Source organism: Amblyraja radiata, chromosome 5 (genome assembly GCF_010909765.2).
Source record: "Amblyraja radiata isolate CabotCenter1 chromosome 5, sAmbRad1.1.pri, whole genome shotgun sequence".
Taxonomy (NCBI): domain Eukaryota; kingdom Metazoa; phylum Chordata; class Chondrichthyes; order Rajiformes; family Rajidae; genus Amblyraja; species Amblyraja radiata.
This window is the reverse complement of record NC_045960.1, coordinates 111946567-111956565: the sequence shown is the minus strand read 5'-3', so window position 1 is coordinate 111956565 and position 9999 is coordinate 111946567. Positions and strand designations below refer to the sequence as shown.

Here is a 9999-nt window from a genome sequence, read left to right as displayed (position 1 = left end):
AGGTTTCTGTCAACATAATATAAAGGACAAGGCGCTACAATGGGTTTGTATGCAAATTGAAATGGAGCTGAGCAGTGAAGATTGTTGTACGTACAGTATACTTGTGCAGAACTGGGGCAGCTGGTGAAAAAGGACAGGAGGTGACATTTCAGTAGAAACCCATAGTCGTTATGTAACTTTGAATCGTTGCTGTTGGAGGAAAAGCAACAGATATTTGATAGTCACAGGGCTGCACAACATAATCAAGGACCAGTCTCACCCTGGCCACTCCCTCCTCTCCCCTCTCCCATCGGGCAAGAGGCACAGAAGTGTGAAAACGCACACCTCCAGATACAGGGACAGTTTCTTCCCAGTTGTTATCAGGCAACTGAACCATCCTACCACAACCAGAGAGCGGTCCTGAACTACTATCTACCTCATTGGTGGCCCTCGGACTATCCTTGATCAGACTTTACCTTGCACTGAACGTTGTTCCTTTATCATGTATCTGTACACTGTGAACGGCTCGATTGTAATCATGTATTGTCTTTCCGCTGACTGGTTAGCACGCAACAAAAGCTTTTCACTGTAGCGCCTTGAGGAGTGGGGGGAGAGACAAAGGAGGACCTCGGTACACGTGACAACATAGAAACATAGAAACATAGAAAATAGGTGCAGGAGGAGGCCATTCTGCCCTTCGAGCCAGCACCGCCATTCATTGTGATCATGGCTGATCGTCCCTATCAATAACCCGTGCCTGCTTTCTCCCCATTTCCCTTGATTCCACTAGCCCCTAGAGTTCTATCCAACTCTCTTATATCCATCCAGTGATTTGGCCTCCACTGCCTTCTGTGGCAGGGAATTCCATAAATTCACAACTCTCTGGGTGAAAAAGTTTTTTCTCACCTCAGTCTTAAATGCCCTCCCCTTTTATTCTAAGACTGTGGCCCCTGGTTCTGGACTCGCCCCACATTGGAAACATTTTTCCTGCATCTAGCTTGTCCAGTCCTTTTATAATTTTATATGTTTCTATAAGATCCCCCCTTATCCTTCTAAACTCCAGTGAATACAAGCCTTGTCTTTTCAATCTTTCCTCATATGACAGTCCCGCCATCTCAGGGATCAATCTCGTGAACCTACGCTGCACTGCCTCAATCACAAGGATGTCCTTCCTCAAATGAGGAGACCAAAACTGAACTGAAACAAGCCCTTTGGCCAACCTTTTCCCAGGCGAGTCCCATTCAGCTGCATTTGGCCCCTATTCCTCTAAACACCTCCTATCCATACATCTGTCCAAGTATCTTTTTAAATCCACAGTTGTATCCGCCATTCCAGATACGGTGTGGAAACAGGCCCCTTGGCCCACTGAGTCAGTGCCAACAGGTTACTATTAAATCTTTTCCCCCCTTCCCCCTCATCTTAAACCTATGTCCTGTTACATGATTCCCCTTCTCTGTGCAAGAGATTTTGTGTGTTTACCCGATCTAATCCTCTCATGATTTTGTCCACCTCTATAAGATCCTTCTGCGCTCCAAGGAATAAAGACCCAGCCTGCTTAACCTCTCCCAAAAGCTCATGCACTCTGGTCCTGGCAAGTTCCTTGTCGATCCCCTCTGCACCCTTTCCATTTTGACAACATCCGTCCCAAAGCTGGTAGACCAGAACTGTACGGAGACAGTTCCAAATACAGCCTTAACAATGTATTTTGCAGCTGTGACATGATGTCCCAACTCTTGTACCCAATAGAAACAAAAAGCTGGATAGATGGAATGGGTGACGTTTCAGGTAGACACCCAAAGATGCTGCCTGTCCCGCTGAGTTACTCCAGCATTTTGTGTCTTTTTGCACAAAGTCCGCGAGCATTGCCACTTTTCATATCACTGCACATCTCGGTATAAAATCAAGTCAAGTTTATTCGTCACTTACACATACGAGATGTGCAGTGAAATGAAAAGTGGCAATGCTCGCGGACTTTGTGCAAAAAGACAAACAAACAACCAAACAAACTACAAACAGAATCACATATTCTTATAAATGAGCATCTGCAGTTCTTTTCTGTACTCAATATGTGTAGGAAGGAACAGCAGATGCTGGTTTATACCGAAGATGGACACAAAGTGTTGGAGTAACTCAGCGGGTTTATACTTTTTTTGCTCAGTCCGTATCTGGAATCAGCTGCCAGAGGAATGGTGGGGAGAGGCACGGTGTTGCAGCGGTAGTGTTGCTGCCTCATAGCGCCAGAGACCCAGGTTCCTTCCTGACTTCGGATGCTGTCTGTACGGAGTTTGTACCTTCTCCCTATGACCTGCGTGGGTTTTCTCCGGATGCTCCGGTTTCCTCCCACACTCCAAAGACGTGCAGGTTTGTAGGTTAATTGGCTCTGATATAATTGTAAATTGTCCCTAGTGTGTGTAGGATAGTGTTAATAGAAACATAGAAATTAGGTGCAGGAGTAGGCCATTCGGCCCTTCGAGCCAGTACCGCCATTCAATATGATCATGGCTGATCATCCAACTCAGTATCCCGTACCTGCCTTCTCTCCATACCCTCTGATCCCCTTAGCCACAAGGGCCACATCTAACTCCCTCTTAAATATAGCCAATGAACTGGCCTCAACTACCCTCTGTGGCAGGGAGTTCCAGAGATTCACCACTCTCTGTGTGAAAAAAGTTCTTCTCATCTCGGTTTTAAAGGATTTCCCCCTTATCCTTAAGCTGTGACCCCTTGTCCTGGACTTCCCCAACATCGGGAGCACTTCCCCAACATCGGGAGCAGGTGCGGGGATCGCAGGTCGGCGCAGTCTAGGTGGGCCGAAGGGCCTGTTTCCGCGCTGTATCTCTAAACTAAACTAAACTAAAGGAAACTATTGATGCAGATACAATTACGAATACATTTGGACAGATATATATCATATATGACCCTCCATTGACAAACTGTGCACTACCAGGGGGGGGGGGAGGAGGAGGGGGGAGTGGGCGGCGGCTTCAATCCAGAGCCCGGGGGCGGCAGGAGGAGGGGAGTGTGGAGCGGGGCGAGCAGATGGGGTCACGGCGAGGAAAAGGGAGCGTGCGGTCTTTTTGGAGCTGGGGTTTCCGATTTGCGGTGTCTATTGAGCGGGCTGGGCCAACGGCGAGCGGGCGAGACCGACGGCGAGTGGACGGGGCCACGGCGAGGGGGGCTGACGGCAGGTTAGTGGGCGGGGCTGAAGGCGAGTGGGGCTGACGGCAGGTTAAAACATAGAAAGTAGGTGCGAGAGTAGACCACCAGGTCCGTCGAGCCCGCACCGCCATTCGCTCATGGCTGAACACTAAACAGACACACTTACCCACAAACAGTAGACACAAGACACAGAACACAAGACACTACCCTCCCCTTTATACCGCTATCACCCCTCTCCACCCCAAGAACCTCGTGATCTCCTGGGGGAGGCAAAAAAACGGATAAAAACCCAGGTCCAATTCGGGAAAAAAATCCGGGAAATTCCTCTCCGACCCCAATCCAGGCGATCGACACTTGTCCAGGAGATCACTCAGGTCTCACTATACTAACCATACCTAGGTCCATATCCCTGCCCTCTCCCCGTAGCCCCTTATCCCCTCGGCAGCTAAAAAACCATCTATTCTAGACTTAAATATATTTAACGATTCTGCTTCCACTGCTCCCTGGGGCAGTGAATTCCATAAATTAACCACCCTCTTGGTGAAGAAGTTCTTCCTCATCTCAGTTTTAAAAGAGCCCCCCCTTATTCTGCAACTATGTCCCCTAGTTCTAGTTTCCCCGATCATTGGGAACATCCTCGGTGCATCCACCCGATCAAGGCCCCTCACGATCTTATATGTCTCAATGAGATCGCCTCTCATTCTCCTAAACTCCAAAGAGTAGAGCTCCAGCTTGCTCAACCTTTCCTCATATGTCAATCCCCTCATTGCAGGAATCAATCTTGTAAACTTCGCTGCACTGCCTCCAGGGCTAGTACATCCTTCCTTAAGTATGGACCCCAGAACTGTACACAGTATTCCAAATGTGGTCTCACTAATACTGTGTACAGCTGCAGCAAGACCTCCGTGTTTTTATACTCAATCCCCCTAGCAATAAAGGCCAAAACTCCATTGGCCTTCCTGATTGCTTGCTGCACCTGCATACTGACCTTTAGTGATTCATGTACTAATACCCCTAGATCCCTTTGCGTTGCATTACAACGCAGCTCCTCCTCATTTAGAAAATAACTTGCCCTATCATTTTTTTCCCAAAGTGAATGACTTCACATTTATTAGTATTAAATTTCATCTGCCAAGTTGTTGCCCACTCACCTAGCTTATCTATATCCATTTGCAGACTCTTCCTATCCTCCTCATCCCCAACTTTTCCTCCCATTTTTGTATCGTCCGCAAATTTTGATATATTACACTTGGTTCCCTCCTCCAAATCATTTATATAAATTGTGAACAACTGGGGTCCCAGCACCGACCCTTGCGGAACCCCGCTAGTTACCGGTTGCCATCCCGAGTATGAACCATTTATCCCCACTCTCTGCTTCCTATTTGTCAGCCAATCCTCTACCCATGCTAATATATTACCCCCAATCCCATAATTTTTTATTTTTAGCAATAGTCTCTTATGTGGCACCTTGTCAAAAGCCTTTTGGAAGTCCAAGTATACCACATCCACCGGTTCCCCTTTATCCACCCGGGTTGTTACTTCCTCAAAGAATTCGAGCAGATTCGTTAAACAGGATTTCCCCTTCACAAAACCATGCTGGTTCTGTCCGATGAAGTCATGTTTATCCAAGTGCCCCGTTAGTGTTTCTTTAATAATTGTCTCTAACATTTTACCCACCACCGATGTTAGACTAACCGGTCTATAGTTACCCGCCTTCTGTCTACTTCCTTTTTTAAATATAGGTGTTACATTGGCCATTTTCCAATCCACTGGGACCGTTCCTGCCTCCAGGGAGTTTCGGAAAATTATCACCAATGCATCCACAATCCCCACCGCTATCTCCCTCAAGACCCTTGGATGTAATCCATCAGGCCCAGGGGATTTATCCTCCTTCAGTCTCATTAATTTCCCTAATACCACCTCCTTGGTGATCTTAATAGTATTTAGCTCCTCCATTCCTACCGCCCCCTGTTTATCCAGCGTTGGAATATTTTTTGTGTCTTCTATGGTGAAGACTGATACAAAATACTCGTTTAATGCCTTTGCCATTTCCATGTTCCCCACCAACAACTCTCCAGTCTCACCCTCCAATGGACCAACGTTCACCTTAGCCACCCTTTTTCTTTTTATATAGCTATAAAAACTCTTACTATTAGTTTGGCGGGGTTAACGGCGAGGGGGCTGACAGCGAGTGGGCGGGGCCACGGCGAGTGGGCGAGGGGGGCTGACGGCAGGTTAGTGGACGGGGCTGAAGGCGAGGGGGGCTGACGGCAGGTTGGCGGGGTTAACGGCGAGGGGGCTGACAGTGAGTGGGCGGGGCCACGGCGAGGGGGCTGCCGGCGAGTGGGCGGGGCTAACAGCGAGTGGGCTGAAGGCGAGTGGGCGGGGCCACGGCGAGGGGGCTGCCGGCGAGTGGGCGGGGCTAACAGCGAGTGGGCGGGCCACGACGAGTGGGCTGAAGGCGAGTGGGCGGGGCCACGGCGAGGGGGCTGACGGCGAGTGGGCGGGGCTAACAGCGAGTGGGCGGGGCCACGGCGAGGGGGCTGACGGCGAGTGGGCGGGGCTGACGGCGAGTGGGCGGGGCTGACGGCGAGTGGGCGGGAACAAAGGACTGAATGTCGGGGGTGACTTCACTCGCATCGAAGAAAATAAATCAATAAATTAAATAAAATCGATCACAATGAAATGTATTTCTATTTGGAACTGTAAATGTTAATGTAGTAAATTTTTCGAAGGATTATTGAAACAGTAATGACAAAAAAAACGCTGCCTTTGAAATTAAATGTTAAACGTTAAATATTAAACCTACAGCGAATTTTTGTCCAAAACCTATCAAAATTGGCGGGCTTGGCTGCGTTCAATACGGAGACTTTCTTGTCGAATTAAATCAATCACAACAGAATTTATTTCTAATTGCAAATGTAAACGTTAATGTAGTAAAAAAGGGAGGGGGAGAGAGAAGTGGGAGAGAGGGGGGGAGAGAGAGGGGGAGGGAGGGGGATGGGGAAGAGAAGGGAGAGTTGAGAGGGGGGGAGAGGGGGGAGGAGAAGAGGGAGGGGGAGAGAGGGGGGAGGCCTGGGCTGAGCCGAGGGGGCGAGAAAGGAGGAGAGAGGGTGGAGGAGAGGGAGAGGGAGGGAGGGGGGGGGACTGAGGGGGGGGTTGGGGGGGGGGGAGAGACACGAGCCAAGGCGTAAGTGGGCGAGCGAGTGTCGACCAAAGGAGCGCAGGTTGGGCCGAAGCAGTCTGGGCAGGCTGCGGGCGTGCATCGACCAAATCTCTCAGCAGCTCTCAGTTCTCGGGAAAGCCGAGGCGCAAGCGTGGAGAAGAGTGCGCAGCGGGCCGCGAGGAGTAGAGCCATTGTGACGTCAGCTCGTTAACTTTAAAAAATATTTCTGATTTGTTAACAAATTTAATAAATAACTCAACAAATAATGAATCAAATTTTCAGATAAGGCGATTTTTGACATCATGGCGTAAATCTCTATCGGAATATGTAAAAATTTCAACGTTAGCGCGTCGTGTTTTCATCGGAGATGTGAATCACAGACCAACAGACATATACACAAATAAATAAATAAATACACATCCAAGATCTGAGTTTTATAATTATAGAGATAAGAAAGATGAGAGTGGTCGGTGAAACAGCCGCCTAGTCTATGCTCGGTCTCGACCATGTAAAGGAGGCCACGTCAGGAGCACCGAATGCAGTAGATAATAGACAATAGGTGCAGGAGTAGGCCATTCGGCCCTTCGAGCTAGCACCAACATTCAATGTGATCATGGCTGATCATCCCCAATCAGTACCCCGTTCCTGCCTTCTCCCCATATCCACTGACTCCACTATCTTTAAGAGCCCCATCCAGCTCTCTCTTGAAAGCATCCAGAGAACCTGCCTCCACTGCCCTCTGAGGCAGAGAATTCCACAGACTCACAACTCTCTGTGAGAAAAAGTGTTTCCTCGTCTCCGTTCTAAATGGCATACTCCTTATTCATTAAACTGTGGCCCCTGGTTCTGGACTCCCCCAACATCGGGAACATGTTTCCTGCCTCTAGTGTGTCCAAGCCCTTAATAATCTTATATGTTTCAATGAGATTGCCTCTCATCCTTCTAAACTCCAGAGTGTACAAGCCCAGCTGCTCCATTCTCTCAGCATATGACAGTCCCGCCATCCTGGGAATTAACCTTGTAAATCTACGCTGCACTACCTCAATAGCAAGAATGTTCTTCCTCAAATTAGGGGACCAAAACTGCACACAATACTCCAGGTATGGTCTCACTAGGGCTCTGTACAACTGCAGAAGGACCTCTTTGCTCCTATATTCGATTCCTCTTGTTATAAAGGCCAACGTGCCATTCGCTTTCTTCACTGCCTGCTGTACCTGCATGCTTACTTTCATTGACTGATGTACAAGGACCCCCAGATCCCGTTGTACTTCCCCTTTTCCCAACTTGACGCCATTTAGATAGTAATCTGCCTTCCTGTTTTTGCTACCAAAGTGGATAACCTCACATTTATCCGCATTAAACTTCATCTGCCATGCATCTGCCCACTCCCCCAACCTGTCTAAGTCACCCTGCATTCTTATAGCATCCTCCTCACAGTTCACACTGCCACCCAGCTTGGTGTCATCTGCAAATTTGCTAATGTTACTTTGAATCCCTTCATCCAAATCATCAATCTATCCAACACCATTTCCTGCCTAATGTGGATTTCCTTCAGTTCCTCCGTCACCCCAGATCGTCTGGCCACTACTATATCAGGAAGGTTGTTTGTGTCCTCCTTAGTGAAGACAGATCCAAAGTACCTGTTCAACTCATCTGCCATTTCCTTTTTCCCCATAATAAATTCACCTTTTTCGGTCTTCAAAGGTCCAACTTTGGTCTTAACTATTTTTTTCCTCTTCATATACCTAAAGAAGCTCTTACTATCCTGCTTTATATTCTTGGCTAGCTTACCTTCGTACCTCATCTTTTCTCCCCGTATTGTCTTTTTGGTTATCTTCTGTTGTTCTTTATACATTACCCAATCCTCTTGCTTCCCGCTCATCTTTGCTACGTTGTACTTCTTCACGTTAATTTTTATACTGTCCCTGACGTCCCTTGTCAGCCATGGTCGCCCCTTTCTCCCCTTGGAATCTTTCTTTCTCCTAGGAATGAACTGATTCTGCACCTTCTGTATTATTCCTAGAAACAGCAATCATTTTTGTTCCACTGTCATCCCTGCAAGTGTACCTTTCCAGTCAACTTTGGCCAGCTCCTCCGTCATGGCCCCATAGTCCCCTTTATTCAACTGTAACACTGACACCTCCAATCTACCCTTCTCCCTCTCCAATTGTAGATTAAACCTGACCATGTTATGGTCACTGCCTCCGAATGGCTCATTAACCTCGAGTTCCTTTATCAAATCCAGTTCATTACATAACACTAAATCCAGAATTGCCTTCTCCCTGGTCGGCTCCAATACAAGCTGCTCTAAGAATCCATCACAAAGACACTCTACAAAGTCCCTTTCTTGGGGTCCAGTACCAACCTGATTTTCCCAGTCTACCTGCATGTTGAAATCTCCCATAACAACCACAGCATTACTTTTACTACATGCCAATTTAAATTCCTGATTCAACATCGCCCTATGTCCAGGCTACCGTTTAGACACACACACTCTCACACACACACACACACACACACACACACTCTCACACACACTCTCTCACATACACACACACACACCTGGTGCATGCATGTGAAGAAGGGTCCCGAGCCGAAAGGTTTAATTTCAACTGTGGTTGTGGTTGTTCTCTTGTTGTGTAAAAGGAAGGAAATGAGAAAGAGAGTTAAAGAGAGAGAGAGTGTGTCCCCCGGTGGTGGGAGAGGAAAAAAAAAAGTCTACGGCACCTGGTATTCCCAGGCGGTCTCCCATCCAAGTACTAACCAGGCCTGACCCTGCTTAGCTTCCGAGATCAGACGGGATCGGGCGTGTTCAGGCTAGTATGGCCGTAGGCAGAGAGTAGCTGTTTGTGCCCACATTTAACCTGCGTGTACACAATGCCCAGCTGCCACACACACACACACACACACACCCATAACCCCTCTGTCCACCTCCTCATTCTGCCCCTTACTACTCACCAGCCGTCCATCCTCACACTCTACCTCAAGCCCTCCCTCCGCTCCACCCTACGCTGATTTCTGAACAAGGGTCCCCACCCCCAACATCCAAAAACATCGCCCATCCATCTTCTCGGTGCTGGCTTGAAAGGCCGAATGGCCCACTCCTGCACCTATTGTCTATTGTCTAAAGCAGCTCCCGTTGCTCCAGAAACAAGGTGAATCTGTTCTCCTAGAGAAGCAGACCCCGCTGATAGAATTCTACGATGACGTGCAAAACACACCAGAGGAATATTGAACAATAGTCTGCAAGGATTACTGGCTCTTTCTTCCCGCAACATCATAATGGGGGTGGGTTTTTGTCCCAGTTACCCAGGACCCCAGAGAAAGACCGTGAGGCTGAACATTACAAATATGAAGACCCTGATGTTGGGGGCTAGTTGTAGTTTGATCCGGCGCCGATATGTGCAGCTTTTGGTTTACTTTTTCTGTGAGACCGATTAGGTCTCAAAGGGGGGGAATTATATGGGAGTATAGAAATCCGTCATTGTATCTTTATCTATCTATATTACTAAAAGTCTGATCTTGACCACTTCCTGTTTTTCTGTTTCATGATTTTAGAAAAAGCGCTGCCACTTACGGCTGTGATTTTTCGCCATCTTACTCAGAGTCGCCCTCCGCTGCGCAGGACAAGAGGATTTTTCCTATCGAATAAAAATAAAAGAGTTATTAATGTTTTTAAAATGTTGAGATTCTCT

The 9999-nt window shown here is 47.9% G+C and overlaps 1 non-coding gene across 1 annotated transcript; it reads right to left on the bottom strand.

Moving 5' to 3' along the window:
* Positions 1-9019: 9019 nt before the first annotated feature.
* LOC116973811 lies at positions 9020-9138 on the bottom strand. Its single transcript, XR_004412130.1, has one exon. It is a non-coding gene; the product is annotated as a 5S ribosomal RNA (ribosomal RNA).
* Between the last annotated feature and the right edge of the window lie 861 nt (positions 9139-9999).